Below are 21603 nucleotides of genomic sequence, written 5' to 3'. Positions count from 1 at the left end.
CCCTCCTTTAGATGAGGAGGGGGAGAAGTAAAGCAAAGAACAACTCACGGGTTGAGATAAGGATAATTTAATTAAAGGGAAATAATTATAATAATTAAATAAAGACTACCATGAACTAAACAATTTAACTAAGGGGAAATAAAAGGGAAAGGGGAAAAAGGGAGGAAGACAAACAAACAAAATAAATGAAAGCTATATGGAAGTGCAGAGGAAAGAAATTACTCTCTACTTCCCACAAATGAGCGATGATTGACCACGTCCTTGAAGCAAGGCCTCAACGCACGCAGCCGGTGTTTGAGAGGAGGACCGACGTCTTCTCAACGAGAGCCCACCCCCTCCCCTCTTCTTCCTGTTTCCACCTTTTATTGCTGAGTGTGACACCACATGGTATGGAATATCCCTTTGATTGGTTTAGGTCAGCTGCCCTAGTGATGTTTCTCTCCTCACTTTTTTGCCCACCCCCTAGGAGGGTTAGAGAAAGGCCCAATGCTGTGCCACTGCTGCTCAGCAGTAGATACAACACTGGTGTGATAACACTGCTGTTCCAGCTACAAGTACAGAGTACGGCACTGAATGGGCTGCTGCCGGGAAAGTTAACATTCCAGCCAGACCCAGTACAATCTCCACCCCTTATTCCATAACATTTGTGTCACACTCAGATCCCCATACTTTAGCATACAAGCATTCTCATCATTATCCCTTGTCCTTTAACAGGACAAGGATTTAACAGGACAGGATTAATAGGCAGATGTATCTTTTTGCTTGCTGTTGCTTACTCAATAAATTCCTTTCTATTATTAATGCAATGCTCTCTGAAAATTAATTAAGGGGGCAACTTATAACATTTGTTACCTTTCTGGATTGTACATATGTATAGGCATACATGTACTTGTGTTTAGTATGTAAAGCAATGTTCTGTGTATTTAGAATGTTTGATGTTTGTGTGTGCATGTTGGTGGAGCGTAGACTCCCCGCACACCCAGCGCTGTTTACTTGCCTTTTATACCTTTTAGAAATATTTGTTTTATAAATATTACAAAATTCAGATTGAGTTGAGACTTCGTTTGTAACAACCATAACCAAGGCACTGCTGTTTCCAGATTCCTGAGTCTGCTGGCTCACAAGATGGCACAGGGAGACGCAAGCAGTCTGCATTGCAGGGATATTCCAGAGCCACAGACTCTCAAGATGAATACTTATACCTGGCTTTGTTATAGACAAAGTTAAAGTTCAAAGAATTGTTTATGTTCCTTTTGGAGACAGGTCAGAGAGAGAGATTGTCACCTTCAAGTTACAGTGAGGATGTTTCAAGAACAGAAAATTTTTCCTGTTTAGTTTCAGGATGAACAATCACTGTTAGAAATATTTTAAACCTTGTACTATAAATCCAGAGAAAGGAACAATGAGTGAAAAATTTGACATGGGAAGTAGGAAGTGAGGCTTTCATTTTATTAGCTTCTCAATGGTGTCTTAATATCCAATTTTAACAATGTTTAGCTCTTTTTTTTTTTTTTTTTAATGTACAGGTTTTTAAAAGAAGAATAATTTGGGAAATAATTTGTTTTGATATATGTTGCTTGTTTTAGTACATCTGTTCCCAGAAGGCATACTGTTCCCTGCAGCAGTGTAAAATTATGCTTTGTTTCTGACAAGCTCAGCAAAAAAAAGTAATGGTTAGAATAGTACTTTCTTTTTATTTTATTCTCACTTCAGCTGTGATTTTTTCCCCCTCCATGTATTGATGCTAACCCTGGATCTCTCTTTCTTGCTTTATGAGATTTCAACAAAGTTCTTTGGAGGTAGCTGGTATCTTATTTATATAAGACACTTCAATTCTGATGCTGTAGGAAACTTCTTATAAGAATTATAGGCAGTTATACAACCAAACACGGGGTTTCTCAGTTTCAGGCAAGTGTACCTGGAAACCTCAAGCATCTTCATTTAGTCAGCTTTCCAAAAGGCTGTGGATTCTGCAAGGTCTTTGCTTCTTTTGTATCCCTCTAGAAAAGCATGTTGATGGACAGACTTTTCTCTGCATCATGAAATTTTCCATAAAATTATTTGAAATTATTAGGGCATCCTCAGCCAGCTGTAAATGTAACAGACTGTCAGTGGTTTTAAATCTTTGCCAGATAGAAAGCTGAAGTTTGAGACTAATTGCCCTTCAGATAGTAGGTTGCAATGTAAGCTCTTTCTGGAACACCTCCTGCACTTGCAGTTTGCCCTGGACTCTATGTAAACTACTTTCAATGCATAGTGAGGGCTCAGGAGCCAACCACTTTCCCAACACAATGCTGAATGTCTCACACTGTTCCCCAAAGACAGAAAATCCCCTGTCCCTTCTGTCCTGGGGAATGATGTTCTGTTGCACAGGGATGCTGATGAGACTAATTAATGGTTGGGAGAAAAAGCAAACAAACAAACAAACAAAAAAGCAACAACACAAAAACACTTGATGTAGAGAAGAACATTTCATTTCTTAGCTTTTTCATTTCTACTTATTTTTTAATTTCCTATTTTCTGTCTGTTCCATCCCAACTTGCTATTACTTGCCTTTTCATTTCTCGTTTTTCCCTCTCTACACAACCGCCTTGTTTTTCCCTCTCTACACAACCGGTGTGGTTTCAATGCCATCTTAAAGGCTTCTACTTTTGTAACTCACCTGTGAACTGATATGAAGTTGTGTTAAAATAAAATCTGTGCTGTATTCGTAAGTAATCCTAAGAAAAGGAGACTGTACTTCCTGAGTCTGGAGTATATTTTTATAGGTAGGTGAGTTATAAAACCTCTAAAATAGGAGGCTATTAGAATAGAAATGCTGACATGTTCCTGGAATGACCTGACTGGAAGGACCTGAACTTAAATGTGCTCTGACAATAACAAGGAGTATCGCTACAATAGCACAGTATTGGTATTTTCATTTTCAATGCTAGAAGTTGAGCATCTGGATTTCCTTGGTGGCTTTCCCAGGGCAGCCCTGCACTCAGCTCTGTGAAGTCTCAGCCCATGGCTGCTTGCAGGGACCCCCAGCTCCCCGAGCTGATCATGTTCCTCGGTGGATGCCAGGAGGAGATAACGTAGTGTGAGCCCAGCATGCAAACTGCTGCTTCCTGAATTAAGGGAAGCAGTTCTACTATCTATCAAGTGAAGAAATCCACATGCAGAAACAGAACATTTAATATCTGCCAGCTTCTCTGAAGAGAGAAGGCACCCTCCTGCCTGTCCCAGCACGTTTCTGCAGCTGATACCTCTGGAGGAGAAGCACGGCAATCCTAACTGTGTACCTCTGTGGTTTGGCACTAACCAACCTAACAGATGTCACTTTTTATCCAAAGGTTGTGCAGAAACTGATTGCATATCTTCATAAATTCAAATTTAAATTACATTTAAATAGGCTATTTATTTTAAAGCTATTTTATTTTTTATTTATCTAAGGCCCTCATCTTGTACTTTTATTACTTGCATTGGTAACTACATAGAGTAGCGGATGTAATTAGGTTAAAAATAGCAGTTGTCTGATGATGTTTCTTGAAACCTTTAAGATATCTATTCTGTTTAGTATCAACTGCGTGCAGTGAGCTGGTCTCCTGCCCCTGCGATTGTAAACCAATGTCTGATTCTGTGCTTGCAAGAAACTGCTCAAATAGGCACTCAGCTAATGTCAAGGCAATTGATACTAATATGAATATTATCATACGCAGTGTACCGTTTTGAAGAGTGGCCTAAAATATTGCCACTGCGTGAAGGGGAAATGCTCTGCCAATTCCTGAGGAAGGATTAGCATACCCTTTCCTGTATCTGTGAGTCAGCTTTAGCTGGCTTACCCTTTTGTTTTTTTAGTATTTGCTTTTGCATTTTTATTGGTGTTGAGCCCTCAGTGGGCAGAGACAGTGATTAAATTCTTGCCAAGGCTCTGAAGTGAGACATGGCGCTGTCATCCATCACGGAAGGATGGTAATTCAGTGAACTGCTGTGCAATTCAGCCTGGCAAGGGGCTGCGGGGATGTACTGGGGCACCACTGTGAGAAGCACTCCGTAGCCAATAACTTAGGCTCAGGCGAGGATCTCAGTGAAGTAGTAATTTATTTGTGATTGCAATGGCGGGCGCCCCACAAGCAGGAGAGAGCGCATCTACTAGTTCCAAAACACAGTTTATATACCTTTTGATGGCAGGACCCTCCCCTGTTTCCCCACTGAGTGGGTAATCCAGGTTCACAATCTATCTGATGCTTCACAAACAATGCATGGCCTTCAGTCACCGGCCTGTTAAATTTCAAATTTCTTTTGACATTTTTACTGCTTGAAGTGGTAATGTTTCTTCATTTATCTGACTTGACTTGACACCATGATTTTCACCTAATTGTCCTAAGGAGTCTGATTGTCTGCATTTTACAAGGTTGCCTGCTAAACTTTCTTATCACTGTAAGCATATCTCAGTACCACATTCCCTCCTTCTAAACAATGTAACTCTGCAAAAACAACATTTCTATTCCCACACCACTGTCTGGTATCCCAGAATATAAGAGTCTTCCACAATGAACAGAGCTGTTTTTTCAGTTCTTTATTGGTGACACAGGTATCTTGGTGGTTTTGGTGGCTGTCAGGTCTTAGTTCTTATTCAAAGAAAGATTCAATATGCCAAAACAATTAAGGTCATTATGGTAATACAAGCTTCAAGAGCATCAAAGGAGGAGGCTGACAATCAATGGAAGGGACTGTTCAAGGAGAGGCATTTTCATCCTTTGTATGTTATAGTAAGTTGTCAAGGCTGAACCTTTTTTCTTTTTCTTTCTTTTCTTTTTTTTTTTAATTATTATTTTTTATTTTTTAAAACAAGGTGTTAAGTGCTTGCTAGCACAGGATGTGAAAGCTAACTGTTTTAAAAAGTGCAAAACAAACCACTTCTCTGTCAAATTCACCAGACAAGCAGTGACTCTGCTTATTCTGTTCAGTGACTCTCTCAGCTAGGATGATGACGTACGTTTTTCACTGCAGGCTGCTGACAATCAGCCCTGCTGCATCCCCCAGTCGGGTCACATTTGCTTTGCAGGAGGCTAGCAGCAATCGCTGCTCATTGCAGTGCTGCCTTCTTTTTTTTGATCAGTCTGAGCTCTGGCATCTCATCAGTATTTGTAGTGATGGTTACGCATCCCATCTCACAGGGAGCTGATCTCCCATGCCCTCCGCCCTGCAGCACCACTATTTTGTAGTAAGAGAAAAAAAAGTCTCAAAAAAATGTCTGCTTTTAAACTCTATGGAAAAAAACCTACAGCTTGTAGTATGTAAGAGCACTAAAGGAAGCAGTGTATGCATAAAGAAAAATTTACTTAAAGCTGCATAATATCATACAAAGAACTAAAGCTAGTAGGCTCCCACTGAGACAAATTCCAAAGATTCTAGGTAAAATATCAGAGAATCCTCATATCTTCTAGAATTATCTGTAGGATGATGGGTCTTACATAGCAATACAAAAAGCATCATTCCTGACACAGGAATACAAAAAGCATTTTTGTCTCATCTGTTTGAGTTCTGCAGTTCTGCAGGCCACAGCAATTGAGTATCTTCCAACAGCTCATGAGGCACTAAGCGCTGTCAAAATCGTTCATTCTTTCTCCTGTCCTTGCTCTACAGACTTGCAGTAAGAATTTTCTTGATGCATTTTCTTGCTACAGAGTGTGTGCTGGTAAGGGAGGAAGAGCTCCTTGCCCTTGGGAAGCTGAGCATCTACTAGCTTTCCAGTCTCCAGCTCTGCCTGGTGCTCCTGCTTGTAGAGCTGCTGCCCTGAACCACATAGGTCAGTGGATACCCCACATCAAGTGAGCGGGTGGCAATGATGAATTGACCAGGTCCTGAGGATACTCAGCTGGTCTGGCCACTGCCCAAAACACCTACCATGAAAATGTTCCCCTTTTTCAATGTGATGTGGAACTTTTGCAAAAGGTGACACAATTCAAAATGTTTGTACTGCTGCTGGTTGGAAGAAATATTAATTTCTCTAAAGAGGCTTCTTCCTAGTGTCAGTGAAGTGGAGGTGGAGCGGAACTTTGCTGTCTTGGTGTAAGGTATGGGAGCTATAGGTCGCCTGCCCTGGTTGCTTGTGTCTCTCATTCCAAACAATGAAGCCTCACTGATTTTTAGCCTGGTTTCCTGTAGGACAATCTTTGGCACTCCTTGCACCCCGCCTTTCCACCCCCGATAACTTTTAGACAAGCTGGCGATTTTCATCCAGATCATCTGGTGGCTGAGAGAGCAAGGAGGGGAAAAACACCTGAGACAAATTATACTTAAAGACAGAAAATTTGATTATGAAATGATCCCCTGATTTTAATGGAAAAAAAAAAAAGAAAAAGAAAAACTCAGTAAATAAACCAAGAAAAACCAAAAAGTGTAATAAGACTGCTATATATGGGAGATTTTATAATGCTTGTGCACATGGGGCCAGACAATGAAAGTAGGAGAAATGGAAACATTTGGACCCAGGTGATTTCAATGTCGTGGGCTTAATAGGAGAAGCTGAATAAATAGATGAACAGCCTATCAGTATAGCTCAGAGAAACTGTGGAGGCTCCTATAGCAACAAAATAACTGCTAGAAGCAATTTTGAAAGAAATTGATTTTGTTATATATGGAGTGGTAATTCGTGTCGAGAAAATGGTTGATATTAATAAAGAAGGGGGAGATTTGAGAGTGTGGCCATGGGGGTTGGAAAGCCCCGTGGTTGAGATAACATTAGACTCTTAACGACGAGGCCATCAGGAATATAAGAGTTTAGAGGGAACAAAAAAGGGTGATTCAGGAGAGTCCATGCAGTCTCCGGTTTCTTGTTCTCCAGATGGTCTCTTGTTCTCCAGCTGTTAAGGCATGGATGTTTCTGTGTGTTGGCTGTTGTTGTCACATTCAAAGTTATTTGACCAATGAAAAGTTGTTTTGAAAAGAACTGCTGTGGAGAGAAGGGTATAAGAGGGGAGCCTGCCCTCAAGATAAAAAAAGAAGGCAAAACGATATGATGAAGTTATGTCATCAATAAAGAAGCAGGAAAAAGAAGTAAAGAGGAACAGGCTGGCAGAATGGAGACCAGGACGGGAACAGGCACATTGATTGCCTCATGAAGATAGGTTCGGCCAAACTCAGGAAACTGCTCAGAGAAGCTCGTACTGAAAGTTGCTGGAAATAGGTGCACTGGAGCTGGGAAGAAGCTCGAGCTGAGAGAAGCTGACCTGTGCACACAACTGCCTCTCGCTGGTAAGCAGTTGTGCATTATGGGGAATCATACGTCCTTAGGAACAAAGACTGTCCTGGTAACCTTAGAGCTTATTCTCCTTCTTAACAATCGGACAGTTTATGAGCCTGAAACATGGGATCAAATTGAGTTCAAGGTGTGGGACTCTGCAACTAAAAACGACAAGGTTGCAGTGGGCTTGCTCGGCACCTGGCGAGCAGTCTCTGAGGCCTTAAAGAGCCCTGTGGGACCACAGTCAGAAACGTGTGGCTTGCCAGATAGTGAGGGAGCTGCGGGCTCCTTTACTGATCCGACTGCTACGCCATCGGCCCCTCTGCTGCTACAGCCATGGAAGGCTTTTGCTGTTACACCCCCTGTTGACCTGAACGTGCCTTTTGACCCAGGCCTATTGGCCTTGAAAAGGAGATGGATATGCTTTTCTTCGATCCGGGAAGAACGGGATACATAAGGCCTGAAGACTGAGTTGCTTGACAACTTAAAGCAAGACATATTGTTCAAAAGGAATGGAAAATGGAGGCTGTTGTTTGTAATCAAGAAAAGGAATGGAAAATGGAGACTGTTAAGTTATGGAACTTAAAGGATTGTTTGCTACCTTTCCTGATTTTATAGGCATACTCGGGTTTAGTATGTAAAGCAATGTTCTATATATTTAGAATGTTTGATGTTTGTGTGTGCATGTTGGTGGAGCGTAGACTCCCCGCACACCCAGCGCTGTTTACTTGTCTTTTATACCTTTTATACCTTTTATACTTTTTATATAAGTATAAATATTACTAAATTCAGATTGAGTTGAGACTTCATTTATAGCAATTTCTTAGGGAAAAAAAAATCAATGTGCACAAGTAAGTCCAGAAAAGGGGTGAGTTGTTAGAGGGAAAAATCTACATGTTCCCCTAGATCCCATTAATCAGTGTCCTTCTTTTACTGAGGCACATGAAACGTCCTAGTTTCTTCTGCGGGTGAAACAGTGCTTGCTGAAAAGACTAAAAGGCTTCCTGCATTCGGGCTTGAATGTCCAAGTGCCAGTAGTGGTGCAGAGAGGATGTTGAGGAAAACTTATTTACCAGCATTTCATCTCCCTTCCCGTTACTTTTTTCCCAGGAGGTAGGGCAGCTCCAGCTTGAGCTTTGGGCTCAGAGCCTAGCACCTGCCAGCCCACCAAAGGGGCCTTAATGATTTTCTGCTGAATAAAAGCCAGCGACCTGATTGATTTAATGTCTACCAAAATCAGTTACTTTGAACAACACCAACAGAAAAAGAACGAAAAAAAAAAAAAGACCAAGGCAAAAATATTCACTGGCAACAAATATAGTATTCTTTTTAAAGCCAGAAGAATTTCCTTTGGATTTTGCTGTTCATTAATGTCTTTTTTCTTTTTGCTGAGCCAACTGGATTCAGTTGGTCAGGGTCAAAGCCCTCTGGTGTAAAAGACAATGAGAAATGAATATGGAAAAGCAAACAAACGTGTTTTCTTTCCACCCAACTGTTCTGCATATCTCTTCTGTTTAATGTAGCCTTTTAAAATGCTTATATGTTTTTTCATCTCCTTTGCATAAACCTTTATAGTGAAGGATTCTTCTGTCCTTACTAAAATAAGGACAAAAGTTTAAAAGAAAAAAGAAATAATAAAATAAAAAAAAAAGTATACAACTGCAATGTATACGTATTTAATTAATGTATACAATTGCATTGTATACGTTGTCATCAGAAAGGCAGGAATTTATAGAAGTATGAAAGTACAAGCAGGAAGATGTTGGCTAGAAAAATACACTAGGTCTCAGAATATCTGTTTTTTATTTCTATACTGAGTCTTTCTAGAACTTGGGATTTCTCTGGAGACCTCTTTGACACCAAAGTGTAGTATTGAGAAGTTTCATGTTTCATTCTCTTCATTAATTCTGTTCACAAAATGCCCCCAAAGCAAAATATCGTAAAGAAGATGCAAGGCTGGATTAACTAGATTAGATACTATTTAAATCAACAAGAAGAAAAAAAAATCATCTAAGCACAAGTCCTCTGGAAGTTCAGAAGATTTAGTTAAGACTAGCTGACTGCACCTCTGTTTTTGTAATGGCATCTATATAATGGTTAAGCTGAAGTAAAAGTGGCAAGGCTGGTAATTTCTATGCTAATTTGATAGAGAAAATACTGTGAATTTTGCATCTGTTCTTAACAAATTCAAACAGGAGATGGAGAATTTCCTCCTCGTATGAACATTCACCCCTGGTGTATGTGAGCCAGTATATAGTTTTCTTAAACACTTGCTGCTCGTTTGCTTTTCAGTTCAGCTAAACTTTTAACTCAAATTGTGGATTCACTTAAGAAGGCTTCAAAGAATAGTTGTGTAGACCTGCTAGGGCTGAGCTGAACCTTACCCAGCTGATGGCTGGGTCTTTGTGAACATTAACTGATGTCATCAATGGTAGGTACGGGTAGATAGGAGGAGACAGGGTAGGAGATAAAAGAAGTAATGTTCTTTCTATATTTTACAGGGAGCTGAAGTTTAAGCACTGGTCTGTTCTGGACTGCACAGGGGCTGGGATGGATGGGCAGAGGAGATCTGGGCATTAGAAGTGCGGCAGTGGCCGGTTCGTCCTCTTAGATGTCAGAAGAGGCAGGGAGGTATGCTGGGGAGAGGTGGAAGAGGGCTTTCAGAGTGGTAGATGTCCTCAGGAATTAAAAGTAAGAGGCAAGTTTGCTTTTAGGCTTGAGGCCATAACCATGCCATGAAAGCCTTCAAGTCAACTAAGAAAAGCAGGGCTGTATTAGCAGAGGGAAAGAGCTGCTCATAACACTGCCTTGCTGGAATGTTATTCTCTTTCCTTGGGCCTGAAATCAAAGTGGAAGTAGGTCACTTCTGTTCTTTTGAGTGGGTACTGGTTCACATGTTAACCAATCAAATCAGCCTCTTATTAAATATTTCCAGAATACTAGAAGGATAATGAGGCTTGCTCACAAATAGCTGTCAAAAAATGACTTTCGATCGTCAGTGAGTTGTTTTAACTTGACTCTGTTATAGGTGTGGCAAATGGCAAGGAAACCCAGTTCCGTTACCTGGGAGGCATAGCTCTTAGCTTTTGGCTAACACAGAGGCACAGGAGGTTTGCTCACTCTGTCCCTAACCCGTTTGGATGTGACCATCCATCAGCTTGGTTTGACTCAGGCTGTCCGTCAGTGCTTCCCTCTCCTGGAGTCATTGTGTGGTGTTAATAAACCATTGTGTTTGCTTACACAGCACTTAGCGATGTGCAACATGCTCTATTAAAAATAGACTAGCATGTTTATTTTCAAATTTTCAATTGAAAAGTGCCAAACATGGGCTTACTGTTTTGGGCTTATTAATCCACCTACATAACAGAAACATGACATGTGAAGGGTGTTCTGTTGCTTTGTCAGCAACTTCAATAAAGATGTGTCTAATGTTCCTTCTGTATGTTAGGAATGTCTTCAACCGAAATGCTGACTTATAGGCATCATAAGGAGATATGCTGTTATGACCACATATTTAAAGTATGATTAATTAAGTCATTCTGAGCTCTGAAACACTCTTCTTCCTTAAAGGCTAGCAGATGTGAATAAATACATTATATGGATCTGTTCTTTGTTACTAGAGTTGTGCCTGCAAGAATTAAAAAACAGGGTGATTAGAGGAGAAGAAAAGCTTCAAAATAATTGTGAAGACATTAGTTCAGTCCTAAGTGGAATGGATTTATATTTGTAAAATATTTCCATTTCATATGCATTTTATTTGTTTTTAAGCCAATTAAATTTTGTTTTTGTTAGACTGCTTGGTGGGAGAATGGAACTGGATTAGACTTGGAATCCAATATTTATTGAGCTATGTTGTTCTAATGTGCTGTTTGGTAGTATTCCACCTACCCTACATAGCGGGTAGGTCGAGCTGTATTGGCTCTACCAGTACAGACGCTGTGTTACGTAGAGCTTCGTATACTTCAATCAATAGAGAGGTTTTTACTTAAACCACTCTATAATGATTCACTGGCCTTTGGAAGTTCGTACATTTTCAAAGATAAGCTAGGAATATAAAATGCACATTTCAAGCATTATTCTATAGTTCTGATATTTTTTTCTGACAATAAAATACCTCTGAATCCTGTCATTTAGATGATGTAATAATGACTTAGCCTTTTTGAACAATCTCTCAAAAATTAGCTTTTTTTTTTTTTTTTTTTTTTTTTTTTTTTCCCTTTCTTTGCTTTCTATACAAAGTTTAACTCCAAATGTAGATATTTGGATTGAAAAGTTCAAACCACTAGGAGCTTGTTTTATATCTAATGTTCTGTAATTGCCAGAAAAGGATCCTAACTCTTGGATCCTAACTCTTACATTTACCTCTGCTGTTACATTATCTTTTAGTCATAAAGATTTATTTCGTCTGGACCAGTTCCAAACTGAAAATTAATTTTACGATCTCAAATGATGCCACTATTTTCACAAAAAAAATAATTCATTTGTAGTTTTAGGGAGCAGCTGTACCTAGACAATATATAAGTTTATACATTTGGAGGGAGGACCCTGTTTTGATGATAAGTATCTAAAATACTGTACTACAGCTCAGCTGACAAATTATTTGTAAAGTATAGCTCACCATCATTCAGGTCGGATCAGAGCTATAAATACCATCTGCATTACTGTGGGGAAAGAGTAGATCTGAAATGTTAATCAGCCAGTGACTGAAGACACTCATCACTGCATTTAAACTTGATGTAGGGGTGAGGAGGGTGGGAGAAAGGTGGGGGAACAACATGGTATCTACTGCAGGCAAGTTGTCCTGTGACAAAGAAGAAAGCCTGCCTTTCCTGTGGGACCCCTGTGGGAGCCCCCAAGTTGAAGCCATTTGGATTCTGCAAGTGTAAAAGAATTAGTTTTGCTGAGAAATGCATTGCTTGCCAAACTGTACTTAAAATATTCAGTGAAAAGAAAGAAACAAACAAAATCAAACACAAAACACCTAAAATATAAGCACAGAGGAGTAAAAGATTTAATTTTCTTAAATTAGCTACAGAAGATTTTTAAGCTTGCTGTGTGTCACTAGCCTTTCAAGTGCCATGATAATAAAGCTATATTTATTCTCAGAATTCTCTCTCCTCATCCACTGCTTAAAATATTCCAGCCAGCTGAATGGATTTACATTTTCTGCTTTGTAGAACTTGGTAAGGAAGTGTTTGGTCTGTGGAAGGTGCCCAGAACTTGCCTAGCCTTGCTCTATGCAGGAATCAGAAGTTTAGCACCAGTGGGATCAGGCAGTAGAATCACTGTATTTGTTCTATTTTTGTCATGCTACAAGGTCTAGAGTCTTTTAAAGCAAAGTTTGAAATATATTTTTGGTACTATCACTATCACTGTGTAGTTTCCTTTCTGTGGAAAATAACATCAGTCCTATGCTGTTTTCCAGGCAGTGCCTAAAGGGACAATGTCTTCATTTGTTATTTGATATTTATGGCATGAGCGAGGATAATTAAGCCCTTTAAACAACTTGGCAATTTGTTTCTGAAGGTCACAAAGAGCTGCTCAGCTTGTTGAAGCTTCATTTGTGAGGTCTAATTTTTCAGGATGTGGAAGGAAAATTAAAAATGAACTCTGCTATATTATGTCTACATCTAAGGCACTTTTGTGTAGATTTTCAGGCATATAGGATTTATACAGCATTTTTCCATTAACAAAACTTGAAAAGCACATTTTCATTTAAATGAGGCCTCCATTATTGAAATGGTGCACACAGGCCCTTTATCACGTGTATTCCTTTTAAAAGGTTAACAGGGCAGAACATGAGACCTGTGATGGTGCTTCTAGTTCAAAAGCTCCCCAGATGGATGACTGAGCCTCTGCTTGGCATGACTGTGGAAAACTGTGAAATATTCGGAGGCTGTGGTGGGATTACCCAGTGTAATCAGTACATCCGACGTACAGATAAATGCACTGTGAGTGAAGAGGTGAGTCTTCATTTCAGATCTGGCTGCCCAAGCTCTGTGTGAAGCCATGCTGAACTTCAGGTTTCAGATAACACTTTTATAAGTGATGGCTAGATATCAGAAATACCAATGCATTGTGCACTTTGACATTAGTAAAGTTTTTTGCCTCAGAATTGTCATAGCCAGGTTACTGTTCATAAGGTATACATATGAACCAGATGCATCAATATAAACTTTCTTTTCATCTATGAAGAACCATAGCTCATTTCACACGAGAGTGTAAATGTCTTTGATAGGTCTCTAATTTCATCTGATGTGAAGCCAATAGGGAGATCTCCCAGAGGCTGGGTGAGGGATGTGGCAGTGTGCTCCCCCTTCTGCACAGGTGACACCTGCCCTTCCTGCTTAGAATAACCTTCTGGCATTGCTTTGCTTAAGTACATAAAGCACTTTGTAGGGATGCAGCAGATTAAATCATGTTGAGAGACTATATTAAATATTTTTCACTGTGACATTTAATATGTAATTACTAGTCACAGCTCTGCTGCTGAGCATTTTAATATTCTTCATATAAGGAGCATATGCATGCATGCGCATGGGATAGTTACATTTAACATTGTAAATGCCCAATTGCTCGATGGATGTTCTTCAGTTTTGTCAATCTACATTCTCCATCTCCACCAAAGGCTCTACCTTACTGAACTTTGATACAGCCACATTATGTAGCATCTGTATACAACCAAGGTCATGTTCAAGGTCATGTTCCTCCATTTCATACTGTGGAGGAAAACATCCTTCACTTGTTTCTTTTTATCCATTGTTTTGTGGAGAAATGTGTGAAGGCAGAAAAGAAATTAGTCAATTTGCCTTTGAATAACATTCTTATGCTTCCTTTGTGCTTTGAAACGTGTTTCAGATTGGGTAAAACATTTGTCTGAGAGTCTTCCTAAACATCTCAAACCTATTGCAATAATTTTGTATTTAAATTATAATTGCTTTTCCTCATCCTTTTCTAATGTCCTTGTTCCCCTTGCAAAGAGAGGTGTTCTGTACTCAACGAGTATTAAAACAACTTTCCAAAATTTGATTCATGAAATTAGGTAGTCAATAGTATAGGCACTAGCTCCAGTCTGCAGCACCCTGTGAGCACAGGTGGGTGGGTGAGTGACGCAGTCATGCACCCTGCTCAGGGCACTGGTGGCATTGCCTATTCCATCTATTCAACTGGAAGAACGATTTTTATTTTTATTTTTTATTATTTTTATTTTTATTTATTTTTATTTTTATTTTTATTTTTCCTTCTCTGTCCTGCATATTTTTGCTATCTGGCACTCACACCAATGCCATGAGCAGCAAATCTTTACAGTGTCCAAAACCAAAACGGCTAAGTCTGGGTGTCAGTTCTTGGTGCTTTACAGATATTCTCCCCTCTGAGTTGGTTACTTCTTTCTATATTTGCAACTGCATTCTGGAGATTGCTGCAAAGACTATAGAGCACACAGGTATCTTCTTTATGCAGGATGAAAAAAATAGCCCCAAATTACCTTCTAGCCAATGACAGAAAGGGTTATTTTTCAGCTTTTCTGTCAGTCCCTTAGGACGAAGTGCTTTGGAGTATGAGTGAAATCCAGAAGGATATATGGTGAATATCAAATATCCTGAGAAGTCATAACTAGATAACTTTCAGGGTGTACCAAAGGAGGAAACCAAGCCACGCTAAATCCTCCAGAAGTAAAAAATTCTGATTTTGAAGAGAGCTAGAAGTTTCACTGCAGAAGGATGCACTTTCACTAAGATGCACTGTTCTAATCAGAGCTCAGGCAATGCTGTTCACTGATGCTGACAACTCCTGTGTCAGTCTCAATTACTCAATCATCCTCAGGAATGTCACATGAACTGTAATAGGTGGCAGTTTGTGGTTTCACTGAGTCAATAATGTAGACAGTAAAATGTGCAACACTGAGGAGTCTTCTAAGGAAAGCAAATGTGTATCAAATAATCTAGGAATGACCTCGATTTACATCCAGCAATGGATGTAAATGGGATGGCATAACATACCTCACCTTTCTTATTTTTTATTCAATTTCCTGTGTCATTCCTCAGTAATATAATGTACGTAAGTATCTAAAAGAAAGGTTTTACAGATTAAAATATGCTCAGTTTCCAGCTAGGTAAGCAATGATGAGATGGCAATGATAAAAAGAAGCATTCTGAGGGCTTGTGGCTTGTAGATGTTAAAATGGGGGAAGAGTAGTTCCTGGGTTTACAGTCAACTTTCAAACATATTGGCTCCTGTTGCCTCACCTGCATGCAAGGATGGTACTCAGTGTTTTTGTGCTGCAGCTGATGAACCTCCACAGTTAGAACATAGATGGTCAAAGTTTTTACTGCTGCAACTGCATTTTTTTCACTGTAGCTATTTGTTATTCTTCAGAAAAATCTGGTCCAGAAAATGCCATACAGATGAAATGAAAAAAACACTCTTGTTACACAAGAGTGTAACCAGTCTGATTAGCCCTCCATGTCTGCTATGGGTGATTGTATATTGGCATTGTGAAATGCATAGATTACTTAGAATAATGCTAGAGGCCTTTAATATAGAAGCACGAAGTAAGTGTCTTGGGACTTGCATTTCTTTTTCAAATGTCTGTGATAAATAGATCATCTGAAAATAATTTAGTGCTCTCTCATATTGCCTTCAAAATCTGTTAGGAAAGGGCAGCTGCTAGTGCTTTTCTGGAAAGGACCAAGAACGGTTTTAGAAGAAAAAATAATCTTGTAAACCAGCTAAGTTTAGTGGCAGTGGTGCCTTCTTAACACATGGCAGGTCAGAGATCAATGTGAGGCTGTATAATTTGAGTTGCTCAGTTATCTGCTCATTCTCTCCCTCCAGAAGCACCACACTCGTGCAGCTCTGCAAGCATTGCTGGCTGCTGCAGCAGCAGTGGTGAAGCCTTGGGAACCAGCACGGCTTGCCTGGACCAGGGAGGTGATTAAGGAGGTATTGGGGAGGCTTTGGGGAGGCAAGGACAATCCCCAGACATGTACAGTATATCTCAAAACAAGACACTGGAACTCATGATAAGGAAGCGGCAGACAGACAGAGAAACAAACGTAAGGACTATAAATCTCAAAACTGGACATTGGAATTCATTATAAAGATACAACAAACGGAAGAATTAGCAACAACCAGCTCTTGCAATTAAGAAACATGCCAATTCAGCAGATTCCTGACCAAAGGTGAAAAGTACACTGTGAGGAAGACTCGGGGTCTTCCTCCCAAAGACCCCTGCCCACGTCCCAAAGACCCCTGCCCACAATTCTTGGGAGGCTCTACGCAGGCGCAAGGTGCCAAAAGGCTAATTAGCATGAGAAGCGAGGGAAGGCGGGGATTGGTAATGCATATGTATAGGCACTTGTAGAATATTGATAGATTGATTGTATAAATTCAAGACTGCTTTCCGCTTTGGGTATGAACGATAGGTGGAGAGATCCCCCGTGAATCCAGCGCTGCAATAAAGAATATACCACTTAAAGGAATTTCGGCTTCGATCTTTGAATCAGAGGGCAGTGGGTTTAAGGCAGGGAGGAAAACACCAGCAGTGTTACAGAACAGAGGTCAGATTCCTGATTCAGGTTATTCAACTGAAGAAGTGCTGCCAGAATGACTGCCAGATTTTTTTGGTCTGGCTGAGTCAGAAGTAAACCTGGGTGGAGCTCACTGTATGTTGAAGGCTTCTGAAGGGTTCAGCTAAATACTTGTAGAGTTTGTAAGGTCCAGCTTTTAAAGCCTGCCTGTTTTAAATTCAAGTGTACGCTAACAATGCTTGTTCTTTTTGTGAAAAATCCCCAGAAAGAAAGCGTAACAGCATTATGCTTATTAAAGTCTCTTCTGTGGTTTAATTTACATTTTTTAAAGTATTATTTAGATATGACAAACCTAAATGTTTGTGCTATTTTTTCCCTCTATTTATTTATTTATTTATTTATTTTTGTTCGTCACCTCCAGCTGGAATTTTGGCACGAAACCTGTTTATCTGGACATTTTTCTCTTGCTCTTTGGGTACTCCATACACACATAGGCATGTGCACTCGCACACAAGTAGACAATATAACCAGTCACTTAGTCTGCTGTATCTTAAGGCCTTTTCCTAAAAAGCTATTAATATTACTACTCAATTTGTCTTTTCTGGCTGCAATATTACATTGCAATATTGGACGTGGTGGTGGTGGCATTCACCTGCAGATATAATAGCTGATTTTTTATTTCTATTAATCTTAAATCAGCCTGCAATCATAAATGGCTAAATATAGCACAGCACTCACTAATCTACTTTTCAAAGAAAGATGAATAATTTGTAGTTTGGAATAATTTGGCAAGATTGATATTTTTACCCCATAAGAGAGAATTTTGATTGCAGAACCTGGTTCTCCCCTCACATATTTGTGTCTGATCTCAGGGAAAGACTTTCTGTGTAATTTTGAAAAGACAATCAAATTGTTGTCTGCTTCCTATCAAGTTGGAAATTGTAAAATTAAGATTTTGGAATAAGCAACATTTCCTATGTACAGTAATGGGGCAGAGAAGTAATTGAGGAGACCGTTTAAGTCCCTGCGATATGAAGTGGTAAATGCTGTCTCATTTACCTCTGGTATCTGTCCTGAGTGATGATTCCTTCATGGAGACCAGCCATAGACCGACCGATGGAGCTGAATTACAAAATAAAGTTGTATTCTGCAGCTGTTGTGTCTAGAAAAAGTTTGCTGATTTAAGTTAATGTATGGAGGAGCACATGAAGTTGCCCTTGTGCTTGTTTCAAGTCAGTTTTTCTGTTAAGAGGGAATTTGTACCACTTACACAGATAGCTTAGGCTTTAGGAGTCCAAGTTAGGCTCCAAAGTTCTTCAGATGGGCTTGCTGCCTATTACTGTACTGGTTTAATCCATGGATCTTTTGTCTGAAGGAGCCCATAATGGGCTGTCCTCAGCCCACAGGGATGGTAGCATCTCTCCTGGTCTCTACTGAGCCCCTGCCCCCCAAGGGACCCCATGTTTTTGTCCCCTGTTACCCACCCATGACTCCAGCCTTCACATTGATACGGTTTGGACAGGCCTGGCCTGACACTACATCTAACAAAAGCAGACTTTTTTTTTTTTTAATGCGCACAACGGATGACAATATTTATACTTGGTGCATGGCTTGCAGGTGACTGCTGTTTCACATAGCCATGTTGAACATAAATAAATGAGAGCAGCCTGCGTCTTGCATTCTTTCAGAAGAATGTATGTGCTCTCTCCAGCTCTTGCTAGCAATTTATAAATGCTCTTGGTAGCAGAATTGAAACTAGAAAGTTTTAATAACTGTAGACCATGCCAATATTATTACTTGGGAGTTACACAGCCAAATATTCTTTTTTTTTTTTCTTTTTTATTTTTTTTCTGCCTCATTCAAATTAAATTGTACAGTAGTAACAATGCGTGAATTCTATTTTCAATTACTTCATCCTTAGAAATTGCTTAGTTGCTTTTATTTGTTTTTAGAGGAATTCACTTTCAGACAGTCTCAGCCTTCAGTAATATCATTCCAAATATTGTAAGCACTGAAAAAGGAATTTAGAAAGTGAGTTCACGTGAAAGTGTTAAAAATAATGATTATTTCTACCTTAGACGGTCTAATTTATGATTAAATGCTTCTGATATTTTCAGTGGTCTGTGAAACACTGTGATTATATTAAACAAGGTAAGGCAAAAGTTGGATGAAGCTCTTTAGATGCAGTTTATGCATTAACTGACTGTTTTGAAATACTTTGAAATGAATAGGAAGAGATATGTCCTCATAAATGTCAAACAAGGAAGGTCTTTAATTTAATCTAGTCCTATTGCTAGATTAAGAGAAATATTAAGAGGAAGCAAGAGGTGGATCTGACAATGACTGAGACCGCTAAACTGTGGTAGTCTTTTATATAACAATTCATTTAAACTAAGATCAGCTGTGAATGTTTACACCTGCATTTAGAAAAAGATCACCATGCATGAGGAAAGTAAAGAACAGACCATATGGAAAAGTAGCTAAAGATGCACATGAAGAACTGAGCATTATTCTATATATAATGCATAATTTTATATATGATGCTCATTCATAAAAACTCAATTATTTCTTCAATAGCCACCTACTACAGGTAAATTTGGCAAAGGAACAATCACCAATTACTAAATAAAATATAAAATAAACAGTCTGAATTTTTTAGCAAATGAAGTAAAATCATTTTATATTCACCTTGCTGTATTGGCTTCAAAATCTTTATGCAGCACTGCAGGAAGCATCCTTACAGTTTCGGTTAGTCTTCTGCATCTTCCTGGGATGCTTAGCAACAGAGCAGCATGTGTCGGGGTTAGCAAATATTTTCTGTCTCAACAAGTATTGGTTGAAAATCAGTTTGTAAGCTAAAGTGGCTCTCAAAGGTGGCACTCCTCAGACAAAACCAGATCTGATGTTCTGCCAGTGTTAGATTAATGAGATTACTGTTATGAAATGAATGCCACCAGAATACCAATCAGATGTGCTTTCTAGTTTGATTTTACCTCAGCCCTTACTTATACTTGAATAAACATTGTCTAAATGTGATTACTGAAGTCTGTAATTCCTGTGGGGTTGGTCTATTCGCCCACATGCCTTGCTGCAAGCTGATGGCACACCCGGGAGCAAGTCCTTCACTGTTACATCCTGACTGGGAAGAGGCATCAGTGGAAAACAGATTCTGAGCAAAGAGCAGTGGAGGAGAGATTCACAGACCTATTTGTGTTACTTCAGGTGGCACTCACTGTTGTAACACGTCCCCTCCATTATGCCGTATCAGAAAAACCACTGGTACACTGTGGTCATCTCATGTGCGCAGATCAAAGATGTGATTTCTCTGAATAAAGCTGTGACTTAATGCTAAAAGTCACAAGGATTCCTGTGATCAGTTCTGGCTTAGATATCTTGAGAGAAGGAAAGCAAAGTAATAATAGTAGCATTTAGCACTGGAGTTCCATGTTATTTCAGGTACTTTTTGACTCAATATCGGACTTCTTGACTAGTAGATTCTGTATTTATCTTTAAAATGTGATACAAACATGTTACATCTTTTGGTACATAAATTAGCATTTATTTTATTATATAAGAATTCATGTGCTGTCAATGAAAATGGATGTCATATGGCCAGCATATCCAAACTATTATTTGCAGTATGAGTGCTCCTAGCCTCCATCAAATGCTATTTCTCTGTTAAACAGACAGTGGAAATTAAGTAGCTGTAGTGGAAACTGAGAGTCTTCAACACTTACACATTGGCAGAGACTGTTTTGCTGCTTTAACTACAGACCTGAGCACGTTTGTGTGCACATAATGTTAGAACTTCTGTGCTTTATTATTTGTTTTTAAACAAAGCAACTTCCTTCGCTTGTAACTATAGAGCTTGCAGACTTTGCACTGTAGAATGAGTCCCAGGGTCTGGCCTGAGTTAAGTGCGTACGGCAATGTCAGACCTTGAGACCCCTGCCACCAGTAGGCCCCGGCTGTCAGCCAGGCCCTGTATCCTGAGGGCCCACGTGTCAGAGTCAAGGAAAGAGAGAAATCTCTCTTATTTCACGCCTGGGATCCTTACAGGGGGGCCTAGGACTGGAACTAGGAAAGAACTAACACATATACAGTGTGAGTGGCTGCGATACTGGTGCTCTGGGAGGGAACCCAAGTGGGAAACAGTCAAACCAACTTCCTTGGCCATGTTCTGCATTTTGAACCCCTTTGGGGTGTGGCCTTTATGGCATGCACAAGGAAATGCAAGCAGCTCTTCTTCAGGCCACGGAGGGCATTAAACTTGCTGTGGAAATGAGGCTTTTGTCATCCCAGTGGAAAGAAGCTTTAGCTTTCAAAGTAGTTAGTGAATTTAGGGCCATCTGTGTTGTGCTCAGACTGCTGTAGACAAAATAAATGCACAAATTTAAATGGAAAATAAACAGCCTCTGTTACAGGTGCACTCTTCTGCTGAAATCTCTACAGACTCTTAAGGGTTTAGTGATCACTGGATGAATACACCAAAATTAGATTTTTATTACAAGAGAAGCACAAGAATGTGTTTATTGTTACTGGGAAAGCAGATCCTGTGTGAGTGGGTGGGGGAAGGACCAGAAGGTAGAAAGGGCTCGTTAGTCTGTCAAAAATTGTCTTGACAGGCAGGGGAAGGGGGACAGCAGAGCTGGGTGCTCAGCACTTTCTGCCTGAGAGCCACGCAGTGTAAGAATGGTGGTGCAAAACTATGACTTTCTCTGTTTGGTACTTTCAGCCAGTGGCGTGGTGGGGAGGAATGGAGATACAAAACCCAGAGTTTCCAGAGGCTTTTGTGCTGAGTGAACCTGGTAGAGGCTGGGTTGGCTGAGCTCGTATGTGCAG

At 39.8% G+C, this 21603-nt stretch overlaps 2 protein-coding genes across 4 annotated transcripts in view; both read left to right on the top strand.

Annotated features, from left to right (window-relative positions):
* LOC311444907 (uncharacterized protein) overlaps nt 1–16558 on the top strand; it is a 52349-nt gene extending 35791 nt beyond the window's left edge. Inside the window, exon 3 of one of the 2 annotated variants that reach the window (XM_084536371.1) lies at nt 16067–16558. The gene's annotated coding sequence lies outside the window, so the exon portion shown is untranslated. Of the gene's footprint in view, nt 1–748; nt 1046–16066 lie in introns of those variants that run through there. The other variant, XM_084536366.1, reaches the window with a different exon arrangement.
* The window catches only part of LITAF (lipopolysaccharide induced TNF factor), a 75790-nt gene that overhangs the window by 6511 nt on the left and 47676 nt on the right, over nt 1–21603 (top strand). The window lies entirely within an intron of this gene.

This window comes from Aythya ferina, assembly GCF_964211825.1.
Source record: "Aythya ferina genome assembly, chromosome: 15".
Taxonomy (NCBI): domain Eukaryota; kingdom Metazoa; phylum Chordata; class Aves; order Anseriformes; family Anatidae; genus Aythya; species Aythya ferina.
This window is presented reverse-complemented; position numbering and strand designations above follow the sequence as displayed.